Raw genomic sequence first — 11,559 nt, forward strand, 5'->3', positions numbered from 1 at the left:
AGGCCACACAAAATTATTCCAATAGTATATGTAATTTGATAAACTCACTATTTGATAACTAGCATCAACATCAATACACCCAAATATTTACCCTATTTATGTTTAAACTTACTCACTTCTAGAAGCACTCTTAACTCAAAATTGTCATATTGCTAAAGTTTTCATTTTGGGACTTTCACAGTACCTATACATTGTTCATTCCAAAAAGTTTAGTTCAAATAAAAAATATAGAATAAGGGGTATTTTTTTATTATAAACCTTTTAACCATGTTTATTTTTAAACACATCCACTTAAAAACAAGTGTTTTTTTCATATAAACACGAAGTTTTACCTCCTATTATATTTTTAGGGGTTTTCTGTATTAGTCCCTTAAATCTTACATGATGTGAATTGCTATATTTTTTAAAACTTGATAAATTTTGCCCTAAATGGTCAAATATATAGTGTATTTTTTAAACAAAATTCTTAAAAAAAATCTTTTTCTTTTACTTCATTTTCACTCTAACATTGTGACATCGTGAGTTGTAAATGAGTTTTTAGTTTGTAAACCTAGTTTATACCCATTTTCAAACCCCCTTACTTCCCAAAAGACCTTTTGGATGTAATAATCACAAAGCTTTACCCAAATTTACTTTTAAACTCGTCCACTTCTAAAATCAATCTTAAACTTCTACATCCAACAAATAAATTTTAAAGTTAATTATTTTATATTTTAATCGTTTAATGTACAATATTTATTGCTATATGTTGTTGTAGCTTCTTGTATTTTTTTTTTTTTTGGATTTTTATTGGATTTAGATCATCTCCGCCACACAAAAGTAGTAGAAAGACCACTATACAAAATAATGGATATGTCGCATCTATATCGTAAATTTATTTAATGAATGGTCGTGATTTCACTTGGAGTGCAAATTATGAAATGAGTAAAAATTATGGAGTAATGTTGAGTCTCAGATTTTAAATGAATTATAACCATCTACTAAACAAATCAACAGCCATGATTAATATAATAGTATCTCCTTTGCTTTTTTTTTAATATGGTAAAGAGGATCTAAAATCATCTTTGTTGTAAGTATTTAAGTATATTCGTTGTTTTAAACCAGAATCTTTTTGTTATTGCGGTATTAAACCGAATTCTTAAACTGTTATTTTTAAATTTTTATGCTAGCGTCGAGGTATGGCGATAGTCAATTTTACTATATTACCCTAAACTGAATGTGTCTATGAATTTGCTAAAATTATAACCACCTACTTGATAAATCAACATCTATAATTAATATAGTGTTATCTCCACTGTCTTTTTAATATAGTAAAGAGGATTTAAAATAACTTTTATTGTCAGTATTTAAGTACACTTATAGTTTTAAACCAAATTCTTTTTTGTTATCGCAATTTTAAACCAAATTTTTAAACCGTTATTTTAATGACAAAGTCGAGGCATGGCTATAGCCAATTTTACTGGATTACCCTAAACTGAATTTGTCTATGAATTTGCTAGGCCACACAAATTTATTCCAATAGTATATGTAATTTGATAAATGGCGCAAACTTTACTCGTCCAGACTTTTAATTAGTCTTAATATAGTTTAATCACATACAACATCATCATTAACCCGTAAGCGCTTCCTCCTTGTGAGTCTCAATCACAACATCACTCCTCGGATACGCAACGCAAGTAAGCACGAACCCTTCCCTCATCTGATCATCATCAAGAAAATTCCCATCCGACTGATCCACCTCCCCCTCCACCACTTTCCCCGCGCACGTCGAGCACGACCCCGCCCGGCATGAGTACGGCAGCTCCGCAGCTCCAACCCGGCCTCCTCCGCCGCGTCAAGTATGTAAACGTCGTCGGGGCACTCAATCTCCTTCGGCCCCTCTTTCGTCAAGAACTTGACACTATAGGTTGCCATGGCCTTTACTTGGGCTCGCATAGGCTTTACGCGGAAGGCCGGTGATTGATGGCGGAGGCTGGGGAGCAAAGGCGAGGGATTGGTGTAGGGAGCGGTTGTTAAGTTTTGTAGGATGGTGAGGGTGGTGGCCATCTTATTTAGCGTGCCGATCGAATTAGTTCGAGCGTTGAGGTTTTGGGTTCGCGATGTATTTATAGATGATGTGAATGCGTACGTGGATGATTGTTTTTGCTGTTGGGTTCGCTTAGTTATGCTTGGAGAGGTTTCCAGAAGCCACGGGAGGGGGCTGGGAAGAGACGAGCAGGTTGAAGTGATGGAGTGGAGTTTGGAGTGAGTGGTTAGTGTTAATTGAAGTGATAGAGTGGAGTTCGGAGTGAGTGGTTAGTATTAATTGTTGGAGATTGCAGTTCTAATTGTACTTTGTTACTTTCCGCTGTGAATGACTCCAATTATTAATTTAATTCATTAAAACGCGCACGGTGTCCACTTCGCGTTCATTCCTACTAAACTTGTTATCCTATTATTTATTTATTAATTAATTTTCCAACAAAAAAAAACTTCATTAGAATCAATGGTCAAAACAAGAATCCATCCGCTACAACAAAAGTTGTAGATTATGATACATTTTCTATCTCAAAACGATATATTTTTGTCTAGACCATAAAAATATAAAGAGTATCATCATTCAATACTATAACATCCTAGAAGATCACCTCCTAGGATTCGGATCATTAAAGCACGCTTAACTATGAAGTTTCTTAGCTTATACACTATCATAAATATTTAATCATCATCATAACTAAAATATAAGATTTATTATTTGAGCCTACTAATAGATCCTCTCATAATCCATACCGGACTATTAGCCTTTTTTAATTATATTTAATTGTATATTTAATGACAGAAATATGTGTTGTAATTTGCTACACTTTTGTCACTATTGTTTAATCCTTTATAAATAAAACAACACTTTCACATGTGTCAATAAGTGTGGACACGTACAACTTTTATTGTAGTGATCCCCTTAGAAATTACACCGACCCATTAGGTACAACAAGAAAGTCTTAACACCACACTAGCTAGATTGATGAGCTTTATGATTGTCATTTCTCTTCACAAAATTATAAGAAATAGAAGAGCGATCTCTAACCAACCACGCGGTTCCTTGGACGATTCCTCCAAGGCCAGCTAGTGATTCCGTTTGGCTAAAATAATCGTAGACTCAAGGCATCACTATAGTCCAAACTTAATAGCGAACTTCAGGCCTCAGCCGCTGCCGCCGACACGATCCTCTTAATAGGGATTGCTTTTGATCCCACATATGCATTGGACTCATTAAATATTACTATCCCGAAGGACCCGAACCTTCCTTCTTTGAACCCTGATCCATGCACCATCAGCCAACATAGAATGATCCTCAAAACATCTCGCTTCCAGTCCTCCAAACCTCGACTTAGGCTTGTTTTTACTCTCTTGAGCTAGTTGGAACTAGGATAATAAATTGGCTATTGCAGTGCAAATACTTCTTGTGGACTAGGGTTCCTCACCCATTCTCACTTGGTTTTTGTTATGCCATAAACTCCATAATCATTAAAAAAAAGCTCCACCAAAAAATTGTTAATATTTTTCTGCTATTTTCATGTGTTATGTCTCATATTTATGAGCCTACTATCTAATCTAGTTTTGATGATTAACAAACAATTCCTAACATCGTTTGTCAAGTGTTTGTATTTGCTTGTTAGGTATTCTACACAAAGATCCTCAGTTGGAGGTTGGATGAAATTGCGTCTTCACGATGATATCTAATGGAGGTTGGCGGAATTTGGATTGAAGTCATTTACGCATTCAAGTCAAAGATCCAATATCGTGCTTCATCCCTCTACCAAGAACAAGCTTAACGAAGACTTTTTAGATTGGGTATATAGTTTCTAGTTTAGTTTTCATATTTTGTGTGATTATCCTTAAAAGCTCAATTATTACACACATTCACGTTTTCGGTTTATCATTTTCGAGTTTAACCGTATAAATATGAAACTAATAGATATATTTATATACATATACATTCGTTTTATATTTATCATTCTTGATTTGGAAAATAACGTGTCTATAGATTAAAGACTTGATTATGCTGTTTTTACATCTTTTATAAAGTTTATTAATCCATTCAAAAGAAGTTTCAAACTTGTTTGAAATTATTTTGTCAAAATCAAGTGTTTTAATGAACATGTATTTTTGAGATTTTGTAAAATGATGAGTTTTCACAAACGGTAAATGATATTTGAATTTTTTTTTTGTAACATGCTTATTTTCATGTTTATAAATATTTTTCCAAATTTTATAATTTTTAGAATTTATTTGTTATTTTTAAAAGCTCTTTGAAAATTAATTTTACTATGCAAACTGTCAATGTGTATGTTTTCAGTCGACTGACAAGGGTCATAAGTGGACTGAAGAAACTTGATAGAATTATCAGTTATTTCTGCTCAGTCGACTGATCCCATCAATCAACCGAAGCAGCTCATCAGTCGACTGATAATGCATCAGTCGACCGACGGGCTTTGAGCGGCAGCCAACGGTTAACTCACGGCTAGTTTCCAGTTTGCTATTTTCAGGGATTTTGTTGGATTTGTTTATTTTTCTTGGGTTTTGAGGTTTTGTTTTGAGAGCCTATATATACCTCTCAGCCTCAACATGTTGAACTCTCCAAGAAAAGTTTAAAAATAAGTTTACAAGTTTGTTTAAGTGTGTTTAAAGAAAATCAAGTATGGTGTTGTGAAGAGAGTTTCACTAGAGGAGGAGATCATTTTCGTTCTTGAGCTTCAATTCACATATCTCTATCTCTCTTACTTTCAGAGAAGTTTTTCTAAACTTATCTTCTAGCTTATTCATATTTTTTATTCATATATATTTACGCTAGATTGATTTAAGTTTAGTTTTCATTTTAGTCATTGTTTTCACACACAACCAATTTGAGCTTAAGTATTTTTACATATTGTATATTTGGATTGTGGGGAGTGATTCGTTGAGTGTGAGTTTAATTTCCTTCTCATTCTTGTTAGAGAACAAATCCTTTGTATTTAAGCATTATTGTTGAGAGAACACATTGTAATACACAAGGACACTTAGAGAAGTGGTTGGTAAGAGACGGGGTCAATTCCAAGAGGACTGGCGTTGATTGTAAATCCTAGAGAGAGGTAGTAATTCCGAGCACTTAAGCAAGGTGACACGGGCTAGACCAACACTTAGAGGAGTGCATTGTGTATTGACAATTGTGTGAGTTATAAATATTTATTGATGAGTGTTGAAACCGATTGTGTAGTATTTTTTAGATAGTGGAGGTTCTCCTCAAGGGTGAGGAGCGGAGACGTAGGTCGTGGGTCGACCGAACTCCGTGATCATTTGCATTGTGTTTGCATTTGTCATTTGCTCACTATCTCTCTTATTCTTGTGTTCATGTTTATTTCGCACATTGTTTAATTATATATCCTTGCATATTACATCATTAGGATATATTAGTTAATAAGTTTTAAATTTAGCATTAATATCATATCAGATTAGCAATTACCTTATTCAACCCCCCCCCCCCCCACCATGATACACCACTTGCTATTGCTTCCCCATGTTAGCCTTCTTGTTTTGATGATGATTTAACAAATAATTTATATCTAATATTATTTGTCTAGTATTTGTATTTTTTTATTTATTGTAGACAAACAATATGTTGGAGGATGGATGGAATAGAGCTTCAACGATCATATCCAATGGAGGTTGGCGGAATTGTGGAGTGAAGCCTATGCAATTTAAATTGAAGATCCAAGTTTTAACTTCATCCACAAGTGTACCAAGTTGAGCTTCATCGAAGATCAATCAAGCTTGGGTATATTTAGTTTAGGTTTTATATTATGTGTGTTAGTACTTTAAGCTCAATCATATATACACACACATATTTGGTTTTTATATATATAGTTATATATATACACAAGTTTTGGTTTATGGATTTAACAATCATTATATACATATTTCATTAAGTCTATAAAATCATTTCATAGGGTTTCAAAACATTGTTTATGTCAAAACATCAAATTTCATGTATATCACATTTTCATGTTTTGGACACACTTGCAAAATACATGAGTTTTCACAAATGAGAAATTTAATTTGAGAAATTATTTTTCTAACATGTTAAATTTCATGTTTATAAATGTTTTCCAAAGTTTTATTAATTTTGGAATTAATTTGTTATGATTATTTGAATTTACAAAATTAAGTTTTTAATAAGCTCATGTTCGTGCACATGTTCGTGCATGTTTTTGCAAAACAGATACGTTTTTACAATTGGGAAACGCGATTTGATAAATTTCATCATTTACATTTTTATTATCATATATACAAACATTTCCACAAGTTTTTACTATTTTTGGTGTTGTTTTGTTATTTTCAATTGAATTTACAAAACCGTATTTTCTGCAGTTTTTTTTAGAAACTGTATATCTATGTTCAAACAGTTATTTCTCTCAACTGGGAAATGATATTTCAAAAATTCTTTCTATAACATGTTTATCTACATGTCTAGAATATTTTCTCAAAATTTCATGATTTTTGGAGTTGATTTACTATTTTTAATTGATTTTACAAAGTCAGATACATAAAATTCCAGAATCTGTCAAAAACAGAAACTGTTTGTGAACAATGCAGTCGACCAAACTGTAACACGGTAGACCGCTGTTACTGTAGCACCCGACCGTTGAACAGTAACGGTAACTTCTGATTTTTGGTTTTTTAGTGGGTTTTTGAGGTTTTTTTAGTTGTTTTCTTTAAGCCTATATATACCCATTTGCCATAACTATTTTCTACAACCAAGAGAGAGTTTTAAACAAGTTTTAAAAGAGATTAAAAGTTTGTTTAGTTTGTTTTAAGTTTGGGGTTTTTGTTTACAAAGGAGGAAGCTTGCGTTATCAATTGAGGGATTCATCCTCAATCTTCTTCATCCTCTCCTTTGTGTTTATAGAGAAGTTTTTCTAACTCTTTTCTCTAGCAATTTTATTATTAATTTTTATATTCTTATTATTGCTAGTTTGCTAATTGAGTTAGATCTTATTTCACTCATTGTTTACACACACCCACTTGATCTTATTGTATTTTCATACATAGTATATTTGGATTGGTGAGAGTTGTAACAATTAAGTGTATGCTTTAATTGAGTTCTCGCATTGTATTAGAGAACAAATTATTTATTGTCATTGTGAGATTGTAAAGTTTTTGGTTAGCTAGAAAACCAAGTGAGAGGAGTGTAGACGTTGATCGGTGAACGTTGAGATTGTAAAGTTTTTGGTTAGCTAGAAAACCAAGTGAGAGGAGTGTAGACGTTGATCGGTGAACGTTGAAAACCGACATTGTGAGTGTTTGTGAACGTTGATCGGTGAGCGCTGAAAACCGATATTGTGAGGTGTAAACGTTATTCGGGTTAGCGTAGTGGATTTCTCCCCGGGAGTAGGAGCGGAGACGTAGGACGGAAGGTCCGAACTCCGTGATCATATTATGTGTTTGTATTGTTTATTTACACTATCACTCTTATCTTGTTTATGTTTATTTCACCCTTGTGTTAGTTTATATTTCCTTGTATATATTACCTCTTTGCTAGGATATATCTCTTTGCTCATATTGTTTATTCTTGCTTATAACATATTGTATATCTATCTTGCAAGAAGAATAGTTTGAATTAGTTTTAATTGGCATAAAATCGGATTAAATTAGCATAAGACCCTAATCACCCCCCCCCAGGGTCTAACAGAACACCCCACACATTAGAAATATAGTCTTTAACACATATCTCTTTCCAAGCCTTAGTACTCTTTGCACATTCAACTTTTAGGTGGAATGTGTGCTCCTCCTTATCGACATATAAGTAAAAACATGCTTCGATCTCTAACCCGCTTCTAATAAGATTATACTTGGTTGGCAAGATATTGCTAAAAAATCTCCATGTAAAAAGAATTTACTTTGTTAGGGATAAATGCTTGATGCATTATTTTATTATATTTTACAAGTGCACATCGTTGTATACTTAACATGTCGATCCACAGAGACAAATTTGTTAGGAAAATCTATCTTGAGATCTTAGGGTTTGAAAAGGTTTTGTTGATTGTGAAAGTGTTGGTTTTGAATTAATAGACTTAAACTGAGCTACTTAGGCTAATTCCACTAGGTTTCTAAGCTAGATCTTTTATTAAATCTCTTTATTTAGTAGAACTCCAAGAGCATAAGCTATATTTCGTTAGAAGCTATAAATTGGAGATAAAAGAAGAATTGAAGAAAAAAGAAGAAAGAGCAAGAAAAATAAGAACAATGGTAGGAAAATATAAACAAGAAATTAAACGACTTACTAAATTGAAGAAACAAAAAAAAAGAATTTGAGCTTCCAAAATAGCAAGCAAAAAAGAAGAACCTTATTGAATTCTGAGGAATTGAATGTCTAAATACAACAGATCTATGCCCCTATTCATGTTATACAAGAAGTAAATTAAACTTAATTCCACGTAATCCTCGTAACCATAGGATTTAATTTGGTCAGCAATTAATTAAACGTTTTCATATTATAAACAAGAGTTTAAAATCTGATCAAATTTCGATTTCTATTAGAATCAAATATTGATGATGGAATTTGAGGAATCTGTTAATCGGGATGCATCAGCCTCATTAAGATAGGCTATTTTTATATATATAATTTGTTAGATTCTAACTTCTAGATTAAAAGAAATTGCATTTTCTTTGTGGTTGATATTTTAAATCCGAATCTAACTTAGATTTTATTTTTCTTTAATCATTATATTTTATTATATTTTTATACCCTCATTATCTATTTTATTTACATAAATATATCACTAATAACGTGTTTTTCTCTTAATCTGTAGGAATTGAAGAATTAATGAATAAGAGCTAAGAAAGAACTTTCTTATTTTTTAACTTTTTATTAAAGTTCGGAATCAAGCAAAGCAGCCAATAGAAGTCGAAGAAATAAGGACCCAATATGAAAAGACATCAAGTTAAAATCATATTCAGGATGATTAGCTGTAAATAAATGATAATATCACTAATCCGGAAGGCAGAATCTATCATACAATATATGAAAATCACATGTCTCGACGAGATGGAACCATTTGGCATGTCAGATTATCGATACTAGTATTGAAACTAGTAATGATACTAGCATCGATACATGTATCATTATTGGTATCGATAGTAGTATCTGATACGGGTGTATCTTCTCTTCGGGAGCTTAGCGATCCTCATGGGAGCTTGAGGATAGATGATTCTCATGGTATCTTGAGAATAGAGTAGAGGAGTCGTGGACGAGGTCATTGGAGGCGACGAAGTCGAAGGATTCGTCAAAACTGCAGGAAGTACAGTTGGACTCTGGCCGGTCGACCGGCTTGGTCACGGCGGTCGACCGCTTAGTGCACAGACCCAGACTATGTCTCGGGACTGAGAGCGGTCGACCGATGGTGGCGCTACGGTCGACCGGAAACACTGTAATTGATTTTTCTAGTTTTCAACGTTCTGACCGGTCGACCGCCTTGGGCACTGCGGTCGACCGCGTAGCAGTTTCGGGCCTGGGTCTGTTTCCTGCTCCAGTTGGGATTTCTATTTAGAATAAATAGAAACATGACTTTTCTAGGGAAAGGAACTCAGATTGTAATAAGAAAAGAGATCTGGAGGTTGTTCTTTGATCTAAAGAGATTGTGAGAGAGAGATTTTGTAAATCCAATTGATTCTCATAATCTAGAGAAGGTATTTACCTAAGCCCTAATTATAACTCTTGTGTTCTTCAGTCGTTTTCTTCTTTACCCACTCTTGATAATTCCGCGATCAAGAGTGCTCGCACGGCGACTTGATACGAGACATAGTCTGAGTTCCTTTCCCTAGAAAAGTCTTGCTTCTATTTATACTAAACAAAAATCCCAACTAGAGCAGGAAACAGACCCAGGTCCGGAACCGCTATGCGGTCGACCGCAGTACCCAAGGCGGTCGACCGGTCAGAACGTTAAAAACTGGAAAAATCAATTACAGTGTGTTCGCGTGGAAAACTGTGTTCTTTTTCATTGAGATAATTGTCATCTTGGATTACAAAGATCCGGATTCTCATGTTCTTGAGAATAGAGTAGAGGAGTCGTCGGACTGAGGTTCATTGGCAGGGCCGCAGCGAAGTCGCAGGCATTCGCTGCAACAACTACAGGAAGGTACAGCTTGGACTCTGGCGACGTCGAATCTGGCTTCGGCCAGTCACGGCGGCGGTCGACCGCTTTAGTGGCAGCCGACCCAGACTATTGTCTGGCACTAGCAGCGGTCGACCTGCTGGCGTTGGGCGGTCGACCGGAAACAATGTGTAAGGCATATAAAAATGCCTTATAAGGTCCCTAGCATAGCTGCGGTCACAAACCGATGAGTCCAACGAGGCGACGAGATCGCACGAATCGCACGGACAGCGACGAGAATGAACTCACCCGCGTGCCAGAATCAAGCTAATGAGTTGAGGAATCAACCGAGTTCATTCCAACCGACTGAGCGGACCGCGAGGAATCATCCGATACGGAATCAAGTATCAATTTTGGAGCTCGAACTCAGAAGCGGATTTTACTGCCAAATCAGAGAATCCAACTACTGGCCCAAATCAGATCATCAAATCAGAAGTCTCCAGGTCCACCCGAAACACGGACAAACGAACAAGCGGAAAACGACTCGAAAAGTCGGAAAAACCGCCCGCAGGGGCTCGGCGCAAAGCACGAGCACCTCAAGGTGGCTCGGCCAAGGCCGAGCCATCCCTGAGGTCGGTCGGCCAGAGCCAACCTCGGGGTTGGCTCGGCCAATTGCCGAGCCACCTCGGGTGGCTCGGCTGGCCGAGCCACCTTGCGGGTGGACTCGGCACAGTGCCGGCCACCCAGAGGTGGACTGACAGTGCGCAGAGGTGAAGCCGACAATTCCGCTCTTTTTTTGGCAGCCACTGCCTGAGAGCCTATAAATAGGCCTTAGCGACTGTTCATTTACAGAGGTCGAACTTCAGAGACCGAAACTACTGCCGATTGAAAGAGTGAACTCGTAGCCTGAATGACCGAGAAAGCACTTGCACATTCAGATCTGATTCCCGCGACCCTCCACGTCAGACCAAAGGCAGGCATCTCGAGAGAAAGAAAGAAAGATCTGAGATCTACACGAGACTACACTCTCAGATCTAACGCTTGTCTTAGATCTCGAGCATCTGAGCGATTCATTCCCTTGCGTGGATTAATCCCTGCTCGCTATTATTCCTTCGCATGGAATAATGACCCGCATAATCGTGTAGATGCCGACCGGATCTAGATCGCGCGGGGCTCCACGGATTAACCCGGCCCGCGCAGCAAAGAACCCACTAAAGCGAGCGACCGCAAAACAGGAGCTCGTGATTTGTTCACCAAGCAGGAAAGTTCGTAATTTTTTCTTTATTCTTTGATTGGAGTTGTAACCGGATCTGATAAAAGACCGGATCTTTGTATACCCACAGATGACAATTATCTCAATGAAAAAGAAGACACAGTTCTTCACACGCAACAAGTCTGGCCGACCACAGTGGGAGGCCGCAACATCTCGAGCCAATGAGATCGATGCGTGCCC

This window comes from Asparagus officinalis, chromosome 4 (assembly GCF_001876935.1).
Source record: "Asparagus officinalis chromosome 4, Aspof.V1, whole genome shotgun sequence".
Lineage (NCBI taxonomy): Eukaryota > Viridiplantae > Streptophyta > Magnoliopsida > Asparagales > Asparagaceae > Asparagus > Asparagus officinalis.